Here is a 12,644-nt window from a genome sequence, read left to right as displayed (position 1 = left end):
GACACTTTTTCTCCTTACAATATTTCGATGCAACTTTTGCTCTCTCTTAGATGTACACCCTTTATGGAATAATGTGTTGCAGTAGCTTACCATTTCCGGTCCTGATGAAAGCTGGAGCAACGCTCCAATTAGCTGAAACTAGTTGACCACTCTACACAGCGCCACAACGTAGTTCTACTCATTTACTACCAGGCGTGTTTTTAATCTTGACACCTACACTTATTTCGACAAGTTAGCTGTTTATTCTAGGTAGTCATTTTTAAGCACCTTTTCTTAGCACTGCATTTCTTTCACACTTTATTTTGGGCACAACTGTGGCAAAACACGTTGCTTTCCATCTCCGCACCGTTATATGGGCGGTATATGGTATTGCTGACCATCCCCAAATGATAATATGCCGCCACGAGGGTTGTCTGATGGGACTTTTCTAGCCCAGTGTGACCCAACACACTTATCCACACGGGTATCCTTGTGATTCCTGCTTTCCACTCTGGACAACACACCACTAATTGACCTGGTCTCCTTATTTTGTGTTTGGTGATTAAGACCTGCCAGGGGCCCGTCCACCTGGGTTCCAAACTCTTCGCACTCTGGAAGTTGCGAACAAGGATCAGGTCCCCAGGTCGGATGTCGTGTCCGGGACCCCTGGAAGCGTCGGGGATGGCTTGCAGCACCTGTTGATGGATAACAGACAGTGTCTTAGTTAAATTGTACAAATAATCAGACATTAGGACGTCCGGGACATCTTGGATAGATGTTGGCTTTGGCGCGGCCCAAATATTCATAGGTCGGCCGAAGACACCTTCATACGTAGTTAGGTGGTGTTTGGTTGGAGTGGAGCGCATTGATAACAATGCCAGTGGGAGAGCGTCTGGCCATTTCAGTCCTGTGGTGGCCACTATCTTTGCTAACTTGAGTTTTAGTGTGGCGTTATGTCGTTCAACTAAGCCTGCAGATTGGGGGTGGAAGACTGCATGAAATTTTTGTTTTACACCCAACCCTTTCAAGATAAGTTGAATAACTTCGGCTACGAAGTGGGGGCCGTTGTCGCTCCACAAAATTCGACAAAGGCCGTAGCGTGGGAAAAACTCTTCAGTAGTACGTTTGCAGTAGCGATGGCAGTATTGTCACGAGTCGGATAAGCTTCCAACCATTTGCTGAACGCGCACACAATGACAAGTACATACTTCAGACCATGGCCCCTTTCTAACTGGATGTAGTCCATTTGGAGGACCTCAAAGGGATGGTTAGGGACCCCAAACCCTCCCCGGGGTACGACAGTCCCTTTCCCGGGGTTGTGTTGGAGGCATATCAGGCATTGTTGAACCAGGCGACTAGCTGAGTCTGCGATTTTGTCATTGTGCCAAACTTTGGAGAGGAGTTCGATCATGGATGCAGATCCTATGTGTGCTGAGGAGTGTGCCATGGTCAGTATGGGGATCAGGTATGAGCTGGGTAGCAACCATTTGTTTGTGTCTTTTGTCCGCCAGCAGCCTTCATCGTCCTTCAGTCCCACTCGTGCCCATTCAGTCAATTTGTGTGTTGTGCTGGCCGTTTGAATGTTCCTAATAGTCTCCCTAGCGTCCTTCCATTTTTCTGCTTGTGACCCGGTCACATACATGCCTGTTGTTGTCCTATTCTCGGCCGTGGTTCGGGCAGAGATGTCTGCCAGTGCGTTACCCTGCCCTACAATGTCCGTCACCTTTTGTGTGCCTGGCACTTGATCACAGCTAGTTGTTTGTGGAGGGGGACCGCTTCAGTCAGGGCGGAGACTAGATCTCCGTGTAAGATCGGTGTGCCATGTGAGGTCAAGAATCCTCTTTCCTTCCATAAGAGCCCAAAATGGTGAACCACCCCGAAGGCATACTGGCTGTCGGTGTATATTTTGGCTGTCGTTCCTGCTGCTAAGATACATGCTCGTGTGAGGGCAATCAGTTTTGCTGTCTGTGCGGATCGTTGTGTAATGCGAGCTGTCTCAACTACGGTTCGGGCTGTGCTAACTGCATAAGCAGCTGAGGTGGTGCTGTCGGGGAGTTTGATGCATGAGCCATCTACCCATAGCTCTCCGTCTGGTTCTGGGAAGGCAGTGTCTCGGAGGTCAACTCTACTCCTAGTCTGTTCGTCCGTGAGGGTCACACAGTCATGTATAGGAGTCACATTGGGATAGTTCTCAGGTAGGGGTAACAGGGTGGCCGGATTATGGGTGGTGCATCTTTTCAATGTTATGTGGGGTGCCAGTAGAGTCAACTCGTATCCAGTCAGTTGTGCGCTAGTCAGATGCTGAGTCTTCGTCTGGTTCAGGAGGGTGTCAACCGAGTGGGTTACTAACACTGTGAGGGAGTTCGAAAGCACGATTCCCTCGCTCTGTCGTATAGAGACAGCAGCGGCGGCTACAGCTCGAAGGCAGGCAGGCAAAGCTCTGGCTACGGGGTCAAGAGTGGCAGAGAAGTAAGCACAAGGGCGTTGTTTGGGACCGATGGATTGAGTTAGAACAGATAAAGCGCATCCCTCCCTTTCGTGAGTGTAGAGGGAGAAGGGCTTGGAGTAGTCCGGGGTTCCTAGAACTGGTGCTGAGCAAAGGGCATCTCGTAATTCTTTGAAGGAGGATTGGCATTCGGGGGTCCAAGGGAGTGGGAAGGGGACCTCTTTGGCCAGAAGGGAAAGTAAGGGCTTAACAATAAGGCTGATGTTTGGCAACCATTGTCGAAAGAATGAGGTGAGGCCTACCAGAGAGCGGACTTGCATCTGGTTCTTAGGGACGGGGTTTCCAAAATGGTCTGAATTCTGTTGGGTGTAAGTTTCTTCCCGTCTTTGGACAAGAGGTGGCCTAGGTATGGTACTTGGGGTTGGCAGAACTGTAATTTCTTCCTGGAGACCTTGTGACCATTCTCTGCAAGGAAGTGCAGGAGTTGGATGGTGGCTGTGACCGCAAGTGGAGTGGTGTCGGCTGCCAGAAGAATATCATCTACGTACTGTATCAACACCACTCCATCCGGGAACTGAACTGCGTCTAGCTCTCTTTTGAGGGCCTGACTGTAGATGCTGGTACTTTCAGTGTAGCCTTGGGGTGCTCTACAAAATCTGTACGAGCGGGATTTTAGGGTGAAGCCGAAGAGGTAGCGGCTGTCTGGGTGGATGGGGATAGAAAAGAAGGCATTCTTGAGGTCAATTACAGTAAAGGTGGTGGCAGTGGACGGAATCAGGGTCAGAATGGTGGTGATGTCAGAGACTACGGGGTACTGGGGCACGACTACTTTGTTAACCTCTCGTAGGTCGATGATGAAGTGGTACTCTTTCTCATCTCCCTCACTTTGCTTCTTTACAATGGGTAGGATAGGGCTGTTGCAAACATTACTGACTACTTCATCTACCACTCCTGCATCCACTAGGGACTGGATGATCTTTACCAATGCCTTCTCGCCTTCGGGTGATATCCGATACTGTGGGAGTTTTGGGAGCGTAGTGTCCTGTCGTACAGTCACATGCACAGGGTCAATCATCATGCGTCCTACGCCCGAGTCGGTCTTTGCCCATAAGTACGGGGGTAATGTGTCAAGCAGGGATATGTCAGCGTCGGTCATAGAGAACATGCGTCGCGTGGGACAAGGTTTGAGCAGATTAGGATTGTCGCACAGAATGACCCGAACTCCGTCCGGTGAGCATCTAATGGTGGCTTGGAAATGTTTCAACAAATCAAGACCCATAATGGCATTGGGGGTGTTGGAGGAGAGCAGAAATGTTGCGTCAGTGGTGGTATTTTCTAAGTCAAAAGAGATCAGTGTGGATAAGGGATTAGTGTAGGGCGTTCCATCAAAACCTATTGATGTTATGTGTGAGCCAGACATGGGTGCCCTTGGAATCAGTCGTTTAGATAACGCACTATGTGTTGCTCCGGTGTCTACCAGAAATTGAGACTTCGTGCCTAGGACCTTAACGGTGACATAAAGGCCTTGCTGGTCAACATAGAGCTCGACTGGATCCCTCCCTTGCCCTTGGCAGTCCTATGCGAAGTCGTAAGTGTTATCATAGTCAGACTGTTGGCACTGGTTCTGTCGGGGACGGTCAAATGTGTTCGGACTACCGGGCCTGTCGTCGTTTGAGTCATTTGCATACCCTCGTCCTCTTCTTCTCGGCCCAATTGCTAAATCCCTCTCCTCCTTATTTTTATTCATTTTTAGAAGAACCGGGCACTGAGACTTCCAACGTCCGAATCCCTTACAGAACGCACACTGGTTCTCATCCAAATCCTTACGTCCAGTGTAGGGTTTGGGCGTGCAATCTCTAGGAGGTGGGTTTCTTGGGGCATTCGATTGATAATTTCCTTTGTAGGGTTCCTTTCCTATAGTCACCTCTTGTAACTGTGCAATCATGACCCTTTCCTTCAGGTCCTTTTTCTTTCTTTCTGATGCCCTATCATTCTTGTTCTTCTGATGTTCGTAATACTGGGCCATCTGAAGGATAGCCGCAGGTTTGGAGGCCGCCCAACTACTCTCGCTGGTCTGCAGTTTCTGTGAGACTTCCTGCAACAGACCTTAACGTAATTTTGGACGAACAGATGATGTCCGGTTGCAGAGGTCATGTCCTGGCCACTATAATCGGAGAACACCGTCTCAAACCGGGAGAAGGACCCTGAGACATCTTCCTGAGGTTTCTGGGGGCAAGCTGTTACTATCGACCCGTCCACTTTCTTTTCTGGGATCAGGGTCTTCAATTTCTGGACAATTTTGTCCGGTAGTTCTAAAATAGCTTTTAGGGGTTTCTGTCCAGGATCTCGTTGTTTATCTATGCCATCTAGTTGTACCTAGGTATGTCCAAACAGCTCAAGGTGGTCGACTTTCCGGATTTGCTTCCACACATCAGCTGGTAGACATAGCCCGAAAAACAAGTCGATGTCCGCTAAGGTCATGATTTTTGATCCTAAGGCTGTACCTTGTTCTGTATAAAAGGCTGTGGGGTTCTTCCACAAGTCCGGTAAGGATTTTCGGAATGTCAGGACATCTTGTCAATCCCAGGGTTGGTATACCCAGTTATAAACTACTCTTCCCTTTGCGTCCTGATGGTTAATATCATCATTAGTTCCCTGGCCTCGTGGGGGGACCCAGTAGGGAGCGACCTCCTTTATAGGCATCATCGTATCAATTTTCTCCATTGGGGGTTCGGTTGCTACAGGAGTTGTGCTTTTGGTTATCTGTCCTTGTTCAGTGAGGTGGCGAAAGACTTCCAGCGTGTGCGAGAAGAGTTCCGTCACATCACACTCGCTCTCATCTCCTATGTCTACCTTCCTGTACAAGTTTGCAAGGCGTTCAGGTCTTCTGTTTTGGTATCTCTCCTCATAGGCTGTGAGGGTGTGGTAGCAAAAGCGTACAACAAAGTGTCGTCTATGACTATCGGAAGCTTGTTTCCGGCCCAGGGAAGACATGGCTTGGTAGTTCGGGCTGGACTGTTCCCATGAGGCACAGGGTCAGACTGATTTGCATATGGCCATGTCTGAACAGGGGTGGCAGAGTGGGCTAAAGAACGGTGATGGATTAAACCCAGATCTTTTGACTGGGTGTGAGTGATTGATTGATTCAGATGCTCCGTCCATCACCACCCCCTTTTGTACCGCTTTGGCCGCCATAAGTGTGGCAGGGTATGCTCAGACATGAGTCCCTTGCTCACTTTGCCACTGGATTCAAGCAAGCCGGGCTGAAGACGGCTGGAATGCCAGAAACCGGTCCTCGGAAGCTTGTTTATGGTCCAGGGAAGACATGGCTTGGCAGTTCGGGCTGGACTGTTCCCATGAGGCACAGGGTCAGACTGATTTGCATATAGCCATGTCTGGACTGGGGTGGCAGAGTGGGCTAAAGAACGGTGATGGGTTAAACCCAGATCTTTTGACTGTGTGTGAGTGTTTGATTGATTCAGATGCTCCGTCCATCACCACCCCCTTTTGTACCGCTTTTGGCCGCCATAAGTGTGTGGCAGGGTATGCTCAGACGTGAGTCCCTTGCTCACTTTGCCACTGGATTCAAGCAAGCCGGGCTGAAGACGTCTGGAATGCCAGAAACCGGTCCTCGGAAGCTTGTTACCGGTCCAGGGAGACATGGCTTGGCAGTTCAGGTTGGACTGTTCCCATGAGGCACAGGGTCAGACTGATTTGCATATAGCCATGTCTGAACTGGGGTGGCAGAGTGGGCTAAAGAACGGTGATGGATTAAACCCAGATCTTTTGTCTGGGTGTGAGTGTTTGATTGATTCAGATGCTCCGTCCATCACCACCCCCTTTTGTACCGCTTTTGGCCGCCATAAGTGTGGCAGGGTATGCTCAGACGTGAGTCCCTTGCTCACTTTGCCACTGGATTCAAGCAAGCCGGCCTGAAGACGGCTGGAATGCCAGAAAGCGGTCCTCGGAAGCTTGTTTCCGGTCCAGGGAAGACATGTCTTGGCAGTTCGGGCTGGACTGTTCCCATGAGGCACAGGGTCAGACTGATTTGCATATAGCCATGTCTGAACTGGGGTGGCAGAGTGGGCTAAAGAATGGTGATGGATTAAACCCAGATCTTTTGACTGGGTGTGAGTGTTTGATTGATTCAGATGCTCCGTCCATCACCACCCCCTTTTGTACCGCTATCGGCATATGAGTTGCACATGTTCGAAATGTATTCCTCTGTTTCTTTTCGTTCTACTAGTGTTTTTACGATTTTGTCGATACCCGCTCGTTCATTTTTGTTAAAGCAGTTTGTTCTCGCAAGTTCTTTTTCTTTGACTTCAGGTTTGTCTGAAGCTTTCGTTGATGCAGTATTTAGTACGAGAGGCTCGGTCGGCGCGGAGGCCGTGGGTACCGAGGCCCTGGCACTACCTTCATTTAGGTCCGGGGATTGTTGGTGCTGTACTATAGGATGGGAGGGGGCATATGGAGAGGAGATATAGATGATTGGGGGACCTCAGAGTAAATCATTGTTTGCTTTCTGCTTTGAGGGTAGCTCGGGGTAGAGCGTGGAGGGTGTTCTAACAGGGCATTGGCCCGATGTTTCGGACTCTCGTTCTCTCTTTATTCTTCTTCTTTCTTTGATCTCCTCTTCTAGCTTTTTGCCAGCTAGGTGAGCTGCCTTGCGTAGCTCTTTATCTGTCTTTGCTTTGTCTCTCCTTTTACGTTGCGTTGCTTCTTTGCGCCACATGCCGAGACTATCAAGAATGGTTGGCGTGGTTTTATGTTTACCAAGGGCTATTTCTAGTGCTTCTATTTTATTTATATCAAAAGATCCCATCAGTGGCCACTGACTTTCTCGATATTTCTTGGTATTTTTATGCCATAGCTTACTATAGGCTACGGCGACTTGTCCACATTTTGTGAACATGTCCTTATTAGGGGTGCCTTCCCGATCGTTGCAGTCGTTCACTCTGTCATCAGGACCTCTCCCGCTGGATCCACGTGTCGCTGATGGGCCCCACGCTTGGGACGCCAATTGGGGAAAAAGCAGTTCCTGTGGATATCCTTTTAAACACTGCTTGGCGTTAGTCGCCTCTCATACCACTCGAGGATTATCAAATAAAGAGGCAGGCGCTGGAAACTGGAAAGCAGGAAACAAGGTTTAATTCCGTCTGAGCAGAACACGTCAGATCGGACAAACAGGGTATCGTCTCGAGGTGCTCTAACCGCATCTCTGGGGCCTGGCATTTTATACACAGGTTTATTGCTTTATTGCATGCAACACATTCTTGTTAATACTTTGATGTTTCGGAAAGACATCCTCGGACCCAGTCTTCAGGCCCGTTCCCACATATATCTACAGTAGAAGTCCCCACCCTAATCTCAGCAGGTGATGGCTATCGCGCAGCTCTACATTCCGCCGGGAATAGAAATGTGTGCAATTGATCGGATTTCGTGGGGTGGAGACATTGATTAATCTCAGCTCCTTTGAAGAGAGGCGAGTTTCTACTGTAGGGGGCAATAAACTGCATTCGCAGGGCTAGGTGATGGCCTGGGATCAGCTTGGACAATCGGGCATGGAGGAAGGGGTTATCAAAGGGCCTGCTCGCATGAAAGGGATGAAAGGGTATGTGGGTTCGGCACGGGATGTGGCTCCGAGGCAGGGTCGCGCTGAAGGTGCGTTTATGGCCCAGGCAAGCGAGTTCGGGGGCTGTCAGTGCGCGGGGGATGCTTGCGAGGTCAGAGAGACGCGCTGGCGATCGGCAATGGGCAGAGAGGCCATGGTATTCAACATGGCTGCCGCGCACGCACACGTATGGGCCCCGAAAAGGGACAAGATGGCGCCGATAATGTTCACGCTGCAAACTAGATTTTAACACATCTGTTACTTGAAAAGGTTATGGTGACCATCCTCTTTCGATTTTTACACAAGATAAAGGTCCTCCCGATAACCTCATTCTACAATTTGAGAGGGTTGGGAGTAGGGGGGTTTTATCCATCAACTAACCGTCATAAAAGGATTGCCACATCCCGCCTCTCCTCTACCCCTAACGCAAAAACCAGAGAAGCAAAACATGAAGGAGAACATGACATAAACCCCCAGACCGAAAATGGACACTCCCCCAGAAACACTTGATCCTCCACTAGATCCAAGATAAGAAAAGAAATGATAAGAGAGGCAAGGTTGGGAGAGTGTGTGTCCTCCCTGCAAGAAAGAGGCAGCCTTTGTAGAAAAAGAGTATGACCTCTGCAAATAATATCTTGTCTGCTCTTATACTCAGCAGTGCACTTACCCAGACAGCCCCATCAGCAATCATGTTAATGTGGGAGTGTCTAGCTGGATTGGGAGACGATGTGCCTGCTGAATTTGAGAGTCCCAATCAGGAGACCATGTGCCTGCAGAATTTGGAAGTTCCAATCCCAGTCTGAAAGTTCTAGTAAAGCTTTCCGAAAGAGCTCCACCACAAACCTCCTCGGATCTCTTCCTTCCAGATTCTTTTGGACCCCCAGGATCCACAGGTTATTGCGGCGTTGTCTGTTTTCGAGATCCTCAACTTGCTGCATCCAGGAGTGCTGGTGTCAATGATGAGTGATCAATAGGTTTCCTGGATTCTGAACTAGTCAGGATGGTTTGTGCTGACTTTGCCCTCCTCCCCAGAGCCACCCGTCCTCTCGCAGGAGCAGGGTGCAAGGACAGTGGCTGAGGGGGAAATGGGGCAGGGAGGAAGAGGGGCAACCCTGCCTTTTGTAATCCAAACAATCTAAGTTGAATGTAGGTCATAGCTCGTGATGAATGCTTCACGATTTGAAGTATTTTCAGGGAGGGGATTGATTACATGGATGCAGATGACGCAGCTTACACTTGTAACAAAGATTTTAAATTATATAGATAGGGGATTCAGATCGTACACCATCACATGGCAACACACATTACTAATTCATGACCTAATTGCACAGTGAGATGTATCTCTTGGAATGTTAACGATTCCTCAATAAAGTTAAGAGGTGCAGTGTTGAGCACTACTAAATCTAGGGTGAACAGCCTGCTTCTGCAGGAATTACACCAAATGAGGAAAACATGAGCATGCCTCGATAGGTATGGTTCTACTTAGGGCTAGGGGGAGAATCACAAGGGATAGCAATATGGATACAAAGACACACCATTAACACGCTGATGGGAAGACATTGCATGGGGGGCTGGCGTTATATGGTATGATGACAGGCAAGCTATTTGGTGATCCCGTCACTATATGTTTGGTGTATACTGTGCCACCGATGTCTAGAGAGCTATTATATTAGATCAACACAGTTCTACTGAAGGCACCTCGACCTAACTATCATAGGCAGGAACGTCATTGGACTAATGGACTCTGCCCACAACCATGCAGGCCCGCCTATCACTACACTTCCCACAGATCACCCCAATTGCAGATTTCACAAGATTCATGAGTCTATGTGGTGTATGATGCCATTACCATCCATTGGAAGGGGTGTGAGGCTTCACTTTCTTCTCTTGGACACACATTGTCCAGGATAGACTGCTTCCTACTGTTTCAATCTCCTACATAGATTGGGTCAAGGCCATTTCGCCACATTCCAGAGTGTTCTCTGGCCATCCGTCCCTTGAGCTCTAAATATGTTATCACACCAGTAGTCCCTTAGAGATGGCGTATGAGCCACAGTGGCTCTAAATCCATTCGATTGAAGACTCCCTTGTCCAAGGGATGTTGCAATACTTTGAAATTAACTTGGAAACAGTAAACTCACCTACAGTACTGTGGGAAGCATAAAAAGGCAGTCACTGGGCAGGTATAGGTTTTAGCTTAATCTCACACCAAAAAACAAAAAGGAAAAACATCAACTCGGTGACCCAGAGGAGGAGGTACTCCTGGTGGAAAGCAACAGAGATCCACGGCCTTAGGCAGTAACCTATGCAAAAGCGAAACTCCATCACTGCCAATTCAGCTGAACATGGCGCTAAGCCCTGGACGGCAGCCTAGAGTTAACTGTATGGATATGAGGACAAAATAGGCATATAGACCCATTGGTTTGCATGAAGGGAGAATAGTCTAGGCATATACCTCAGAAATGAGACAAGACTGTGATTCTATTGGTCAACCATGAGGTGAATAACTAATGTTACACACCATTACAAAACTCTCTACCAACAATCTACTCTTAAGTCTCTCCTGTCTTCCCCAACACATCAGCTCTGAAAATACCTGTTGTCTGTAACTGAAAAGGCACAGTTAGATAGCTGAATAGTGTTTTGAAAATATTGGACGTCATCTGGCGGCTGCCACCAGGAAAATCCCCATGGTCCAATGACTTCCCAGTTAAATTATTCAAATGTCTTGCAACCCTACTGTTGAAACTTCTATTGGATGCATTTAATTGGGCCAGCCAGCAAGGTGGCCTAACCCCCCCTTGCCCCCAGAGCTGAAAGAAGCATGTGATGTAAGCTTTTTAAAGCCTGATCGGACAAAAAGAACACTTGAGCCAAAATACTCACACACAGTCTTACCTCTGTTGTATCTGGCCAAATTCACCCTGACCAGAGTTGCTTTATGTATCTGAAAGAGACACGTTAGTGATAGATTCCTTACCTTAGAATATCCCCAGGCGTCAGACTGGATCCGTAAATTTTTGCGTAGTAGTACCCTTGCGCGTCGGTAGGTGTCGTCTGCGGCTCCGCGTCCGTCGTCGGCATCGTAGGCGCCGTGATGTCGTCAGAGTACTTAGACGCCGCCTCTGCGTGCTGACGTCAGTTCTTTTTTTTTACGCGCCAGCAAGCGCAGATCTGGAAAAAGCAGTACTTCTAGTCACTTTTTTACTAACTTTTTGGATCATTTTGATCATCTTTTCGAAGTCGTACGACTCCGATCGGTGCCATAGGGATGCCTGGGTTTAAACACTGCGAGGATTGCAAATGGGTATATGGTGGTAGTGTTTCTCTAACAGAGAAAGCGTCCGCACATACAGGTAATACAGCTCTCAAAGCATATCTACGTGTACTGTAAATTATATAAATATATTTATATGAGGTGCACTATTGTCCTGTTATACACCCACCACCAGGGATGTCAAACTAGCAAGAATTGCTAATGTCAAGAACCAAGGAAAAAAACAGGTCTATCAAGCACTCTCAAGATTATTTAGTATTTCAAACGATTGTTGTTATCATTCACAAGTTCTAAGGCCAATAGACCAAATTATTCATTGACAATTATGCTTCAATTTTAGTAAGTGTAAAGTTCATTTGCAGAAAGTAGATTTCCAAAATACGATCCAGACAAGATGTTAGGCTTCAAATTCTTTATTTCATACACATTAAAAGTATTTCCACCGCCGACACGTGTTTCGTCTCATGGAGACTTTTTCCAAGGCAAAAGATGTTATGAAGGGGTGTTAATTTAACACGAGTCTTGTCTCCCAGTGTAGGTATGGGTAAAATCAAGAATCCCACAATCAATATGAGTCCGAATGAAATATTCCAAGGGGAAGCGATCCTTACAATCCCGGTCACTTAACCCAACTTATATATAGAAAATAAAGAGAAGACCAATCTCGCGTTCAATGGCTTAGGTAGTGTTCTTAGTAAGTTCAGAAGTCTTGCTGCGTGGAGGTGGGTTTGTTATTTCATAACTTGTAGGAGGACCATGATAAGTCTCTCTTATCAAAAACCCCCAAGGGCCTCCAAACTCTCCTTGACCAGTTTAGTGTTTTTTGTCAGGAACGGGGACTTACAATAAACACTGCAAAAACCAAACTAATGGTCATGACCGCCAAGAGAAACCACAGGAATATACACCTGACTTTGAATGGATCTCTCCTTGAGGTGGTCGAAGAGTTTGATTACCTTGGTGTTAGAATTAATAATAATATGAAATGGGAACCCCATATAAGTAAAATGATTTTAAACCTTAAAAGAGTTTCCGGCACTATTTTAAAAAACCAGCGTCTCTCAGTGAGCAGGCCAATTGCCCCTGCCTTGTCAGTTTATGAGGGAAAAGCAATAGCCTCAGCGGTTTATGGCTCAGAAATATGGGGCATCGAGAACACCAATAATCATGTCCTAACTGAGAATAAGTTCATGAGGGACTTGGTTTCACTACCAATTTCTACCCCATTAAAACCATTATTTGCAGATCTGGGTAGGAGGTCCATTCTGGACATTGTTCAGCTTCGTCCCCTCCTATATTGGGTACGTTTGAGGAGGACTCCCGAATTA

The sequence above is a fragment of the Lissotriton vulgaris genome, chromosome 8, assembly GCF_964263255.1.
Source record: "Lissotriton vulgaris chromosome 8, aLisVul1.2, whole genome shotgun sequence".
NCBI classification, from domain to species: Eukaryota; Metazoa; Chordata; class Amphibia; order Caudata; family Salamandridae; genus Lissotriton; species Lissotriton vulgaris.
The sequence above is the reverse complement of the archived record's forward strand: the minus strand, read 5'-3'. Positions refer to the sequence as shown.